The 15349-nt window shown below is 42.6% G+C and overlaps 1 protein-coding gene and 1 long non-coding RNA gene across 4 annotated transcripts in view; one reads left to right on the top strand and one right to left on the bottom strand.

The window, feature by feature from the left end:
• MGAT5 (alpha-1,6-mannosylglycoprotein 6-beta-N-acetylglucosaminyltransferase) overlaps positions 1-8837 on the bottom strand; it is a 119447-nt gene extending 110610 nt beyond the window's left edge. For 2 of the 3 annotated variants that reach the window (XM_035556091.2, XM_035556093.2), the window contains exon 1: positions 8572-8837. The gene's annotated coding sequence lies outside the window, so the exon portion shown is untranslated. Of the gene's footprint in view, positions 1-8566 lie in introns of all 3 variants that reach the window. The other variant, XM_035556094.2, reaches the window with a different exon arrangement.
• Positions 8838-10020: 1183 nt separating this feature from the next.
• Positions 10021-14243, top strand: LOC126913359 (uncharacterized). The gene is made up of 3 exons (XR_007708508.1): positions 10021-10109; positions 12368-12508; positions 14194-14243. It is a non-coding gene; the product is annotated as an uncharacterized LOC126913359 (long non-coding RNA).
• The last annotated feature ends 1106 nt before the right edge of the window (positions 14244-15349 follow it).

Genomic DNA, 15349 nt, shown 5'->3' with positions numbered 1-15349 from the left:
AGGCAAGCCAAATGAGAAAACAGCAGAAGGGGAAAAAAAGAAAGACAGTTTGGTAATACCGTTTGACAAATTTCTTCTTCCATTTGTCAAATGCGAGGATGACAGAGGAGGTCAGTACAGAATAAACAATGAAAATGTTCTTCACCTGTATTTTTATAGACAGGTTACATTTTTATCCTTAGCAATTAGGCCTGATCCCCCTACAATATGCAAGGTGGAAATACTGAGCGCTGTCGGGTTCCTGGAGTAATTTCTGCCAAACTACAATGTTGCATCAGCAGCCTTTCTAATAAAATGCCAAATTTTAGTTATTTAAAGAGTGAGGTGGGTGGCATATTTAAAAATACTCTGTAGCTTGTGGAAGGGCAAGAGTCTGCCTTTGTTAAAAAAAAAAATCCTCTTCGCATAACACACATCCAAAACCAATAGCACGAAATCTGATTTGAATATCAGAAGTTTATGTAGTGAGCAGGATATTTTTGTCCTAATTAGAATAAGCACAAACACGTACGTTGATAGTACTTCCACAGAGCATTTCGGGAAAGGGAAAAGGCTGTTACTTTGTTAAATAAAACTGGGGCCACCTGGCCTACTGGAGGGAGCTTTAACCCATATTAACCCCATTAACACAGCATTTTAAGGAATAAAACCACACTTTTCTAAATTAGGCTGATGTTGAAACAGCCGAAGCCAGCACTGCCACTGAAAGCAGCAGCAGCTTCACCACCTCCGGAGCTCCTTCCCCAGCTGACACTGGTAAAAGGCAAAGACAGACAGGGAACAGCTGATGCAGTTTTCTTAAAAGACTATTTTTTGCTCGATAAGGCTCGCTGCTTTCTTTGCTGTAGATGTGGCCACATGCATACCAAGGTCTCAGCACGCAAGGAAGTGCTCTTAGACATGTTTTAAGTAGCTTACACAATATTGCCATTCTTCTGTACCATTACACAGCGTGCAAGCCATGGAACTGGGACACACGAAAGCTACTATGGCAGGAAACGTATCAAGGTACAAGGACTTTAATACAAGCTGAACAGAAGCTAAACCTGTTACAAGCTGATTTTTATTTTTAAATCAGCCACTACAGACCTCAAAGGAAACTTTAAGAGCACACTCGGGCCTCATTGTCCTAGTTTCAATAAACAAAGCCAGAGGTTTAAATAGCATCTACTCAAGAGCTAAAGTAAGCGGCAACACGCCTTTTACATCAGGATGGCACTTCACCCGCTGCACTTGGCCTCTCGCTACAGCGTGATGAAAATCCCTTCGTCCAGGCCAGGGACACACTGAATCACCGCTGGTGACCCACCAGTGGCAACAGATCCTGCACAGATCGTGCTGAACTTCCAGACCATCAGTAGGTGAGCACTACTTCCAGGGAGCTCCATCTCAGCTGCTAGCAAGCCTCGATGGAAGCCAGCAGGGAAGCCAAAACCTCAGTCATCTTCCAGTCTGAAAATCCTCCTCGCTCCCTCCTTAACTTACCTGGTGAGAATTTGGCTAAAACTGGTGAGGTGAGAGTCACTGCAGCCTGCTGCTCAAAGGAATCATGCATAGTCCTATCAGGTTCTCCAGACAGCCCTAAGGAGAGGCAGCGAAGAGATTCAAACAAAGATTTCACAATATTTAACAACTAGTGCCATAAAGCGGGGGCAGTAAGCATCCCCAGAAGTCTCAAAGCACTGAGATCTAGGCTCAGAATTAACATGTCAATTTGCTTTGTTACGTGTGCGACCCAGTTTCATTTTTTACATCATTACAAGGAACGCAGAAGTTCTCGTTTTACTGATCATCCCATTTCTCAAACGTAACTGCCAAACTACTCAAAAAAATCTGGAAAAGTATTCCAACAAGAACTACTACTACCTAGCAGGAAGGAGGACAGTTTGTATTCCTCTTTCAAGAGGAGGTACGATATTGAGGCAAAGATTATTTCTGGAACTGGTTTACCAATAAACTCAATTAGTATCTAAGAAAATGGCTATTAGAACCATTAAAACCTACTGTTTTAAAGTAAAACCATAAAAATCATTTAATTTGATCACAGGCTCTTAAAATTTGTCTAAATATTCAGAACTGGTTGATTTTATATATAGTAAAATAGCTGCAAATGCTTTCACTTTATTTTTCTACTTAAGCTTTCTCCTCCTGTATGCTTTTATTTTCCACTGTAGTAAAAAGAAAAGTAGCTGCCTAACATGTATAGGCCTTAAGTGTCAACAGAGCGATGCTACATTTCTCCGTGCTCCTGGAGGATCAATAGTGTTGGCTGAGAAACTGCATTTCATGAAGGAAAATACAGGGAGGGAAACTGTTCATCTTAAGATCTTGCAAAGCAAAACAAAGTGCCGAGAAACTGATTGAAATGATGCAGCTGTAATAATCTGGTCAAATATCCAGTACAACCCATGCTGAAGTCTGAGAGGTACAGACTGAGAAATCTTTTTATTATTATTATTATTCCTTTTCCTATACAGAGCGTTCTACATCATTTTCCTGTTCTGCCAGATCAGGAAATGCAGATACTGATCTTAGTGACAAAATCCTACCAAAATACAGGAGTGACAACTCTTAATTAAACCCTAAGGAGAAAGAACCCCCTTTTCTAATTTATCTTTATGTCTGTTTAAAGTTCACACCCGATTTCTAAGCCTAGAAACTAAACTTTCAGTTTGAGCCCTTCAAAAGCCTCTCTCAAACAAGTCATTTTGTTCAGTCCTCTAAATCTTTTTTTCCAGACTCTTTCCTCAGCTCTCTAGACCTGTTTCCACCACCCCTCCAACAGAGGTACATATTTTAACTTCCCACCTGAAATTCCACCAACACACAGAGACTGAGAAAGTCGCTTTTCTGCTCCTGTCCTTTACTTGTAAGGGAACTTGTATCTCTAAGACCTCCCCTCTCCAAGCACCAAAAAGGTACCTTGCTTGGCCTGCTTGCCTACTTGTGTTTTAAACATCTCCTTGCTGCCCAAGGAACAGCCCGCTCATTTTGCAGCCCCTCCTCCTGCCGGAATCATCGCAGAACGCACCGTGTGCCTACCACTAGCCAAATACATTTTTGTCAGGACTCTGTGTTTCAGGAGGGGGTTTCAGAGCTGTTTCTTCGCTTGATTTTGGTTTTACAGTGTGTTAATCGGATAGAAAAGTTTGTATCCACATCCAGTAAATTATCACGTACGGAGAACACTGCTGCCAAGCTCCTTTATCACAGGTGTTTGCAAAATAAGTATAAAAATTTCAGTGTTAAGAGTATTTCTGGATTTTTCTAGACATGAAATACATGGCTGCTTCATTCCTCTTTTTTTTTCCCAAGGAGAAGACTCCTTGCCAGGTGGCTCAAATTCCAAGATCAGGTAGACAAACAAAGACACAGCAAGATAATGCTCTGTTCTTTTTAGGAAAGGTGTGGGTATGTGTGTTCATTTTAATGTGCAATTCATACCAGAAGCAAAACAGAAAGAAAACTCATCCTGACAAGATGAAGATATGGATGCTGATGTTTGCTTAATGTTCCTCAACAGATTCTATGTTCTCTATATTTATTGGTATTTTAGTTATTAAAACCAGAAATCTTTAACTGAATCTAGGTAGAAATGGGCGATTCAAACCAACTTCAGGAAAATAAAACTATTTGATGGTTCCCATTACTTGGAGTAACGCTCGAGAAGCCCTAGAAGTGGAAGCATTTCTGTTACGCAGAAATAGCCTTCACACAACAGCGGACTGCAGCAGTGTGGGACTTGGGCTCTACAGTTTGGTCATGCAAACAGCGTCACTCTGCATTTAAGGCAGTCACGTCACCGTGTTTCAGAATAGAACAAGAGGAGTAATGGGCTGGCAAAAACTTTATTAACACGAACTTCAGGCTAGCATTTTCACTCTTCTTAGTCTACAACATGGGAAATTAAATCAATGCACACAGTGTCTTGAACAGGACCTATCAAGACAGACTCATTGAAATTACATGAAAGCATTTTAAGAAGTAAATGATTTGTTCAAAGATTTTTGCTACGAATACCATATCAGGTGCAAATTTATTAAACAAGTTAAAAAAAACATGCCTAACTCCTTCATGCATCCCACCTTGGCAAGTTTTACATCACCAATGAAACATTTCAAATAGACCATCTACAGTCAAGCCACAAAGTTCTTCTTACAAAATAGGTCATAACAGCAGAGAAAAATTGAAGTTTGACTACATTGGGTCCCTAATACTTGGGATCATCTTCCAGGTATACCACATGCGTATTACAGCCACACTCTGCAGAGTTCAAGGGCAACTTCCAACAACGGCCACGAAGTAACTCATAGAGATTTGTTTTCATTCTGTCAGACATAGCGATGGGGAGAGAAGGAGAACAGAACAGATCTTTGCAGCAAGGGAACAGACATATGGAGAGAGCAGGGAGGTGACAAAGAGGAGAAGGATAAGAGAGAGCATTTTAAGCCCAAGAGAACCACTGCCTGAGTGAATCCACACATACAGCTTTGCACTGTTGGAGGTCTTCTGTAGGAGTGGGTGACTCCACTCCACTCACACGTTACAGACGACTACCACATAACGTGCTGGAATCCAAAGCGTTCATATCTTGACACGTAACACATCCGATAAACCTCCAGATCACAGAATACAGCAGGATTTGTAATTCGCTGCAGCTTGTACCTTCAATGACCACTTCATTAGTAGCTTTCTGAAAATGTTTCGATAGGACCTCAAAAGAGGTTATGTAAACTGCTGTGCAACAGTCAAGAGCGCTCATGTGGCTCACCTGATTCTTTGGGAAGCAGGGAATACAACCTTAACAGGCAACAGAAAGCAAGCAGCAACAACCTTCCTCACCCCCATCTCTGACTTAAGACATTCTAGTTACAAAACTGTTCTCAGGAAATGTAACCAAAAGGAATACATTGTATGGGGAAAATGAAACAAAAAACTTGGACACTAAGAAATGCAACAAACTCCAGGATACAAGACCAGCGATTGATAAAAGTGAAATCAGTTTTTTTTTCCCTAACAGTATAAATCTCCTTCCTTTTTTTGTAAGGAAAAAAATAACAACAGTCACTAAAACAATCTGCCTACTACTTGTAACCTACGTAAACCCTTTTGTCTAAAGGATGAGGTCAAAAGAAGTGGTTGATAACTTTCAAATACTACAGTCTTCTATCAGGAAAGAAAAAGCAGTAAGACAAACACCAGTGAGCTGGACTAATAATCAAGGTTAAACAGTTTGGAATGCCTGTGGGATGTATGAAGAAATATGCTTCGCTAATAGGAATAACAGGACCTTGTGAGACTCAAAGAAGGGCAAGGATCACAGGATTCTTAGCTCATACAAACCATAAATAATAAATCAAATGAATCACACCATTGACTTAAGCTTTCCTCATGAAAAGGACTTTGCTACTTTGAATCATAGACTTTGCTACTTGAAGCATTCAAAGAGGGAATCCTTGTCCCCCGAACTAATTTTGTCTTCTCCATTCTTTCCTTTGGGTCTCCCTAGTACACAAGCTGCCACAGACACACAAAAGCGCCACATTTTTAGCAGAAGTTCCTGGCAGAAGCAACATCCTGGCTTGAGTGCATGCATCGTGGGCTTGAAGGAACCACCTGATTAAAACCAACAAGACTTCTTTTTGTTGCAAGGCGAGAACAAAACTCTGCCAATTTGTCTCGAGACAGCTCAACTATCATCCCAGCTTGACCAGAAGAGTGAGGCTATCCACCTTGATGAAAGCCTGCATGGTCACAAAAAGCAGCTGCCACACATCCGAGAGGTGGTGCTAGCACTTGTGTCACTAGTTCTAATCACGGCTGTTCCTCCTCAAACACTGTCCAACTAGAGCTCCTATGTCAATAACCAAAACCCTTCACAGAACTAATAAATGTTCCTAGAAAACCTTACTCACCTTCCTTCTGTGGCTCTGGATCACAGTAACTGTTACCAATGCACATGAAAAAAAAAAAAAACACAAGAAACTGACAAAAGAAGATGGAGTCACAAGTGAGGGAAACCAAGCCACTACCAGAACACGATCTGAACAAAAACTTAGTTCTCACAGAAGTTACATGCCGTCATATTCATCCGGGCTGTTCAAGAAATTCAAGTGAGACACAGTGAAACCTTCACAGATTCAATAATGTATACCAGTAACAGGAGGCTAAAACAAGAAAATCAGAGGGGTTTGAGTATGTGTGCGCATACACACAGAGGCAAATACAAAAGTCTACTTTTCCTTCTGAAGCATTGCAGACAAAAAGGTTTTTTGCTTTTTGTTTAAGTGCCTACGGTATATGAAATGCAGAGACGTGTAAATACTAACTCTGCAAAAGCAGAGATTAAAGGATGGTATTATACCACTCCAACCACTTAAGAAATTTCTTAAATTGAAGACACAGTAATAGCAAAACTGCTTGGTTCGTGGAAGAGTTTCCCCTCATCAGATTCGCAGCTAATTAGCACTGTGCAGCATGTTCATCTCCTTCAGCAGCTACTCCTGCGTTTCATTACCAAGTGACTGCAGGAGCACTGCTCTGGTTCCAAACGCGGCTAAGCAAGCGAGTTCAGCAGGCACTTTTGGAATAACATGACGTAAATGAAAATACTACCAGAACCTGGCTTTTTTGATATTTATCATATCAGATTTCTTTCCCCCATCTGTTCAGTAGACTATGTCAATGTCAGCAAGTAACCATAAAGTAACGTTTGCTGCTCTATCTCCCTTATCAGTCCCTTCTCATATCAATAAAACCAAATTCTCTCATGAAACACCAAGGCAATCTTCTTTAGAATTCAACCTGCTCAAAATATGAACGCCGTGTTCACAAAAGCCTTCAAAACACCTACCACACAGCTAATAATCAAGTTACTACATCAGTGCAGGGCACTTAATGTCAACCACCTCTGAATTTTAATAAAATTTGAGAGCCAAGATAGGGAGGAAACTTGCACAATAAGCAAGTTCTATTAAAATAGCGAAGTGAACTTGTTAGATGACAGCAGAATATAATGCCAGAAACATAACCTTGTAAAAATAAATAAATTCAGACTGAAATGAATGGTGCTACTAAAATTCTTCATATTACCTCAAGTATAGAAGTTGATGGTATAACTTTTTGTTTGTTTTTTGTTTAAATCAAGGGAAGGGAAATTGGTTGGAAGGAGATGACAAACTGGAGATCAATTGTTGTTAATCCAAATCATTTCAGGAATCCAGAGCACCTCATTATTTTGCCAGATTCTACATCACGAAGCAGATTAAGGATTTTAGATGATCTGCACTCAGTGTTGCTGGCCACTTCCTGAGTTTTAGGCAGTTTAGTTCCTGGAGCTTAAGCAGCCTGATCTTCTTACACTCAGTATTCAGCCACTTGGTTTTTTAGCATCTTTTCAGTCCAGGCTGTACAAGCTGGCTTCTTCTTAGACAGCAAGACGGATTTACCACCCAGAAAAGGGACGCCTATATTGTTTAATCCTTATTTGCTCATAGAAAATAAATCCATATTCTACATAGGAGAAAGAGAAAACAGTCTATATACCTTACATTAAGGTGAGTAGACAGTCCTTTCAATACACATACTGCTCTGCTAAAGACTAAACTATTCTCTATATTCTCCTGTACAGGTACAGAGCAGAAGGCAGTACTGCAAGTTGCCTTATATGCAATAAAAACACCAGAAAAAAAAACGTGATAGATTTTTTACGACTATTAGGCTTGGCACAGCCACCAGTAACTATGTGAACCGTGGGTCCCACAGTAAGCAAAATTTCTCATGAAGAACCCAGTCATTACACGAGATGAAGAAAGAGAAAGGTAAATCACCCATTCAGACTAAATTGGACCGAGTGTCCCCAGGCAAAATGGCTCCAATAACAAACAGCAAGAACTAACCGGTTCCTCCTATTAAGGGAGATCGTCAGTCCTTTACGAAACGGCAAAACTATTTGGGAAGAGCCGCGAGCAGCCCATCGATCCGGGAGCGGAGGCGCAGCCTTGCTGCCCCTGCAGCCAGCTGCCCAGGGGGACGCGGGGCCGGCACGGCGGCTGCCATCCCCTCCGCCCCGCTGGGTTTGCCACACAGGAGGCTGCTCGCAGGGGTACAGAGCTCGCACCGAACCACCCTCCGTGCCCGCAGCGAGGGCAGCGAGTCACGCTGTGGGGAAAGCCACCGCACTACTTCACGGGGACGGGCGGCAGAGCCGTTGAGGGAAACAGGAGCGGGTACCCCAACGGCACGGATCCCAGCAGCGAGCCTTCAGCATAAAGGGCATACCACGTACCCGCCTCACCGCGGCTCTGAGGGGCTGATGTGCCCAGCCTCGACCCAAACTTCACCGGCCGCGGGCGAGGAGCAGCGGGCGCCCTGAGGAGAAGCAGCGGGCACCCTGAGGAGAAGAACCGGGCGTCACCGCCGCCCCCGGGGGCCATCTTCCCCCGTTCCCCCCTCACACCCCACGACCCCCGCGCCCCCCCCCACCAGCTCTCCCAGCCGAGCCCCGCCGCCCCCCAAGGCCCCGGCGGGGGAGCCGCGAGGCGTCCCCCCTCCCGCCTCGCCTCACCTCACCTCAGCGCCTCGCCCGAGCGCAGCCCCCCGCGGCGGGCGGGGCGCGGCGCCCATGGGCCCGCGGCCTGAGGGGCGGCCGGGCCGCCTGCAGGAGGGCGCAGGGAGCGTCTGCAAAGTGCCGCGCGCGGAGGGAGAGGGGGGAGGAGGAGGAGGAAGAGGAGGAGGAGAGCGGCGCGGCCCTAAGGAGAGGGGAGGGAAACGAGGGGGGGGGGGGGGAATGCGCGCGCGCACGCCCGCCCGCGCCTATGACAGGCTGAAGGCACGGCAAGGGAGCGTGTGCAAAGTGCGAGCCCGGCTGGGAGGCGGCAGGGAGGAGGAGGAGGAGGGCGGGAACGCGCCGCCCCTCAGCGCCCGGCGCTCCGTCAGGGGGCGGCTGCGGGCGGCGGGGGACCCCTGGCGGGCGTCCCCGCTCCTCCAGCCGCCCTCCTGCCTCCTGCCCCGGGGGGAGGAATCCTCACGGGTCCGCCGTGAGGGGCGGAGGTTGTGGGCAGGCTGCTGGCACAGGGGGGCAAAGCGGCTGGGAGGGCGCTGGGAACCGCGCCTCAGTTGTTTTCCGCTCATCGGAGGCTTGTGGTTTCGGATGCGCACACAAAGGAGGTGATGTAACGCTCATCAGTCACTTTTGAGTTTGATGTGATCTATTGCTGAAGTGACATACCCAGAAAATAACAACACAAGTCTCTCAGCAGAGCCCTGTCCAAAGGCAGAAGTAGGAGTTATTAGCTAATAGCTCGCTGAAGTGATCCCGCATACAAGGTTAGGAAGTTACGGCGATTTTACAGCGTTTGTGTCTGACATGGCTAAATGGAGAAACCTGGCAGAGATGAGCAAGCCAAGCACATCCATTAAGGAAGTGAGAACTGCACGGCTGAGGGTGCTCCCTGTCCAGGGAACATGCTCTGAGGAAAGGACAGCTCCTCGGAGCACAGCGGACAAGAGGCCAAGGGAAGACAGAGCAGAGATCCCTGCAGCATTAAAGCGTTAAGAGAACCCAGCCATAAGCTGGCATTTACCTGTTTATTCCTCATTACAGTGTGTAACAAGTAGGTCACCGCTTATGGAGATTTAGCTTTCTCAGGCCTGTTCTACACTCAGCAAGAAAGTCGCGGTTAAATCTTCGCCCATACGCTTGCTCACTCTTTGCCTATAGAAGAGTGTGTGTGTGTGGGGGGGGGTGAAAGCACAAGGAGAGGCTGATTAGGACCATTAGGGCCAATTAATGCAATCAGGGCCCTGATGCTGGCATCTCATCTTGCCTGTTTGCATCACTGAGTCAGGAGTTCTCTCCACCTCCAGAATGCTGCCTGGTAATCCCCCACCACCTCTGGGTGCTGGGAGGAACCACGTGGAAGTGCTACACGGGAATTTAGGGTGCCTCCGAAGGGCACCTACGTGTTCAAGGATTAGCCAGGAAACATGCTTCCCAGGGGCTGTCACACTCAGCCACATAACTCTGCACGTGCTTCCTCAGTGTCACCACAAGTACATCTGCAGCACATCCTGGGAGGCCACATTTGGTGGTCGAAGAAGATAAATCTGTAAGTCTGTTGCGTGTGTGGGAACTTTGCATAAGGCTGGGATTGAGGGTCTTGGCTATACCTCTTGTTCATGGAGGTCTTTCATCTTACTCTGAGGCCTGTCCCATTAATACAGGAAAAAATGATGTTCTGGTAGAGGTGTTCTATACATCACCTACTGACGCTGTTCTCCCGCTTGATTTTGTATCTGAAAGTCACGGGTATAGCTATGCCATAAGTAGATAACTTTAAAAGTCCCTTGTGTGATTGTAGGCCGTGTCACAGCCTCAGATTGGCAGAGGGCTCAGTCTATGTTAAAAAGTCACATATTTATGAAGTTCTGCTTGTTAACTGTGAACTCAACACAAAAGGACAGAAGTAATCCTTAAAAGACGTTGAAGGGACAATTTAAGGAATGTTTACATTATGAGACCAATTCTTTTGCACTTCTCTGTACTGATTTTTGGGAAATTCTGATTATGGAACAGCAGCGGTTGATAACCTAAAATGTAAATGCACAGAATTTACCAGTGCTAACTCCAGAATTGCTTCAAGTCAGCATTTGACTCATAACAAGAGTATAAAGTATAACAAGAGGCAAGGTATAACAATATTGCAACGCGTATATGTCATTGTAAAATTTGGTTTTCCTTTCCTAATAGCAAAATTATAAAATACCTATTATTAGAGAATATACATATACAAAATATGTTCCTATATAGAAATCTTTCTTCTACCTCTAATGTTCCTGCCTTGGTTCTGGTTGAAAGCCCATGCGTGTTTCAGGTAGATGGGCACAGTGTTACATCACTTTATATTTCTGGGATGAACAAAGCAATAAAGCACTTGGGATGGAACTAGAGAGAACCTACATTATGATCTGCATCTCCTTCAGAGTCCTATTGTTTGGACTCTGGAAGGTCTCCATACCTTCTGTGCAGGGTTTCTTGCCTTCTTTTATAAACCCCACACGTTAGCTGTTAGTTTTGCAGATACCAGGTGGGCTCTGCTGGTAGGCCAAGTGCTGTGTTAATAATGTTGAATGTGACTTCAATAGAATGAAAAAGAAGAAGAGGAGAAAGAAGAAGGAAAAACTGACTGAAGTTTGAAACAAAGAGAAAATGAAAGACCTTCCTGAAAAGCATGTTTCTCTCTTCATTGTCAAGCACAGTAGCTGTGTCCTGAGGCTTCCAACATAAGCTTTTAAAGCTTTCTGAGGTCTCCCTCAGCTTTACTCATACAAATGCATTTACCACAAAATAACTCCAACCTCTATGCTGGAGATCAGAAAACTTGTGTGGTCTTATTCAAGAATGTATCTTGCTTTTTTTTGTCTGATTGCACCTTTCTTAGGGCCTCATCTATGTTTCAGACTTTTTTTTGAAGTACAATGCAAAATAATTCTGAAGCTCTGTATTTTTCATATTCAACACGACTAGTATTCTGATCACAAACTGAAATCTTGAAGAATCACCCTCTCTTTCATTCCTCATTCACAATTCAAGGTTGCTAAAGGATAACCTCGATTTAACTCTGATTAAATATCGAAAGAGTAGGAAATGGGAAATGTTCCTGTCCTTTGCCCACATTCAGGTAAAGCCCCTGTTTTTAAAGCAGTTAAGATTTTGCAGTTAGATTTGAGCTGTATCCTCCCACCAAATTTTTATGGATATGAAAAAATCATATTTTTAAAGGTATTATAAACTCTGCCCATCACAAAAGACCAAACCCATTAATTATTATTTGACCCTCGCCTTTGAAGGTTTTCTTCTGTCCCTTGTTCATAAATGTAATAACTAGGTTATATGATGTTCTGTCACCAGAAAACTGATCAGTATTCCAACAGATCTTCCCATTACCACAGACATTGTAAATATAAATTGTATTTGTACAAACATTTCCATTAACTTTGCATTAAGTCATCAAACAGGAAATAAACCAGTGCTTTTAGGTACCAAAACAGATGTTTCCAATCGGTATGTAATGTGTGCAAAAAGTATATTAAGCAGCTCCGTGTTTGCAGGAAAATTGAGATTTTTTTCAGAGATCACAGTGGCATTTCAGTGCAAAGTGGCTTGTAATTGAAAATATTCATAGGCACAGTCTAAATCTGATAGATCTGATTGATTCTCCAGTGTCTTGTGCTCTTCATAGTAATTAGTAAGAATGGTCATATTTTACATCCACCTTGCACAGGTTTGAATGACTTCTCAAGGTGCAAGAGATACTCTGTGTTCTCATTTGAATGCAAACTGAAATTGCACCGTGATTTATTTTAGAGACGTCATTGGACCCGGAGGAATTAAAGATTTTACTGAGCAAACAAGTCACTGGCCGCTCAAGGAGATTTGCCAGAGGGACTGTGCGACAGATACACGGTCAAGGCAGAAATGGAGTAAAACTGAGAAAAAACAAAGGCGGTAAGGACACAGTAGAAAACTTGGGTGGGTTATTTGTATTGGTGTTTGCTATCAAGGCAGTCATTTGGGAAATTTTCATTCCAGTATCATCTTTGTGGAGCAATCGTCTCAAACTGAAAAAAATCAATACAAAAGTTTTTAGATTGAATTAATGAAATTAACAGTACTAGGGCTAGATGGTATTCATCCAAGTGTTTTAAAGGAATTAAGGTAGGAAGTTTCTGAGCATTTATCTCTGGTACATTGCCTAAGCAGCTTCTTTTCGTAATTATCAGAGGCACCAGTTTCAGAGAGTGCTGTAGTTACTCTGAAAATTGGAAATGGATAGCTTAGCCTGACTTCTGTCCCTGATGGATTGGCTGGAAGTATGCATAGGATATATACAGGTGGCATATGTATAATAGATTAATATCTATACATGATGCTCTTCTTTGGAGGTAAACAATAAGCTCCCAGGTTTGTTTGCTATTTTAAGGAGTCGGTAACCATCTCTCTGATTGGGGTGATATCTGTTCAGGTATCAGCCAACTTTTAAACAAAATCTTAAGCCAAATGCGTACTGACTTAAAGAAATTAAATTGTCATGGGATTTGTCATAGGAGGCTTAAAAAATAGGAGTAGAGAAAAAAAAAGAAAACAAAAATAGAATTAGGAATATAGGGTCATTTGTCACTGTGGAGGAAATTTATCTTTGGAATCCCTCAGTACCTTGTTTTGTGACCTTGCTTTTTTCGCAAGTTTGTAAGTGATCTGAAAAGGGAAGGAATATCGAGGTGACAACTGCAGATGATATAAAATTGCTCATGATAATAAAATCTAAAGCTGATTGCAAAATGTTGCAGGATACAGTGATACTACGTGACAAGAAAATAGAACAGCAGATATAATTTAGTGTTGATATTGCTTTGCATGATAAATGCAAAGTTACACAGAAAAGTGACAGCCTATATAACCAAATGGATGTTTGATGTTGCTAAACAGGAATGAGATTATGAGATTATTTTGAAGAGTCTCAGAAAATATCAGCTCATGTTCAAGTGATCAAAAGAACAGAATTTGGGGAATTATTAAGAAAAGATCTGTAAACAAAATAAAACACTCCTATGTCTGTACAGATCCGTGGTACACTCAGATTTGTTTCCCCCTGGCAGTTCTCTTCCCCTACCTCAAAAAGGATACAGTAAAGCAGGAAATGATGGTAAGAGTGATCAGAGACTTTGAATTACATCATATGAGAAGAGACTAAGCTGACTAGAGACTTGAGAAAGAGGTCATAGAGATTAAATACAGCAAGATTATGAAATCACAAATCATACATACATGAATGGGGCAGAATTGTTCAGTGTTTTCCACAGCAAAGGAACCTGTGATACCCGTAGAATTTTTAGTAGTGGATTTCAAGCAAACAACATGAAATTCTCGTCCAGGCAAAATACAAGTTAAATTGTAGAATCTTCAGGATTTTCTGGAGGCCAAAAATTTAAATAGGTTCAAAAAAGTACTGCATAGTTCAAGGATAAGAGATCCTTTAGCTGCTGCTAATTAGGTAATGACTTCAAAGAAGCCTCTAAATCTGTGACTGTTAGGAAGCTGGGAAGATGTTCCCTGGGGGGCATCATTCTGTATTTGTCCTGTCCCTTCCTCTGCCTACCAAAGTGTCTCCTCCTGTTCTTTCTTTGTGACAGGGAGCAGATGGGCCTTCATCTGGCTGAGCGCAGCTGCTGCTACATTCTTATTTGCTGACTGATCTGCGGAATCTTTTCTAAGGACTGTTTGCTTCACCTTAACAGAAACGACCTGAACAGGGCAGAATGCTTTGCCTTTACACTGAAGTTCAACCTCCTCAAGGTGCAGAATGCCTCTAACTCAGTAAGTCACAACAACCTGTAGATTTGATGTCTCTTTCATGCTTTCCTCAGTTCCCATGCAGCACCTGTCTTATTTTGAATGGTGAACTGGAGCAATTTCAAGGTAATGGTTGTAACGAATATTCTGGCATTGTTACGGTGCTGTGTCCCAGCTGAACTTTTTATATATCCACACCTCTTTGTCCCCAGTATAGCCCCAATAATTTGGTGATATAGTACTGCACCTCATAGAACTGTCTCATGTACAAATTTATTTACTTATTTTTAAACTAATGTGCACCCTTGGTGTGGTTGCAAGCAGTGTATTGGAGAGATGAATTTGGAATACAGACAATCTAATTGCATCTCTGCTGCACTATCGCTAGTGTAACCAAGGACTCTGGATCAATGCCAAAACAAAATCATGAAACTGATTGGTTTTCAGCCTTACATTATTAATTGTTTCTGCATTTCTGATGTTGTTCGTATCCAAAACAAATACTAGGAGCCAAATAAACCTTAATTTTGATTCTGGTTTTACAATATGAACTAGGATGCTATTTGAGATTTCAGAATCAGGCCTAGTACTTTAAAAGACATGTACAGGAAATGTCATATTTCCTATAAATTTCACAATCTGGGTAGTACTGTTGTACATATGTGTGGTTGTTCTTAAGTGATTTTTTTCTTTAAAATATTTTATTAACTTATTTATTTGAAACTCAAAAGGATATACAGATTCAGAAACATACCTTAAAAGTTCACTTTTCACTAATGCTAAATGCATTACCACACAGGGGTGAAGAAAACAGATCACGTAGGCAGTCACTGAAATTGGCATCTTTTCTCTCTCAAGTAGCCAGGTGACATTTCACTTATGGGAACTGTTAAACCAGGGTGTTAAAAATAGATTTAGTTTTCTTTCTATCTACTTAAAAGGGAGCTGTTGTCACTATTTTGGTAATTAAAGTTTGAAAGTGGGAGGCATTTGATT

This window comes from Cygnus atratus, chromosome 6, assembly GCF_013377495.2.
Source record: "Cygnus atratus isolate AKBS03 ecotype Queensland, Australia chromosome 6, CAtr_DNAZoo_HiC_assembly, whole genome shotgun sequence".
Classification (NCBI taxonomy): Eukaryota; Metazoa; Chordata; class Aves; order Anseriformes; family Anatidae; genus Cygnus; species Cygnus atratus.
This window is presented reverse-complemented; position numbering and strand designations above follow the sequence as displayed.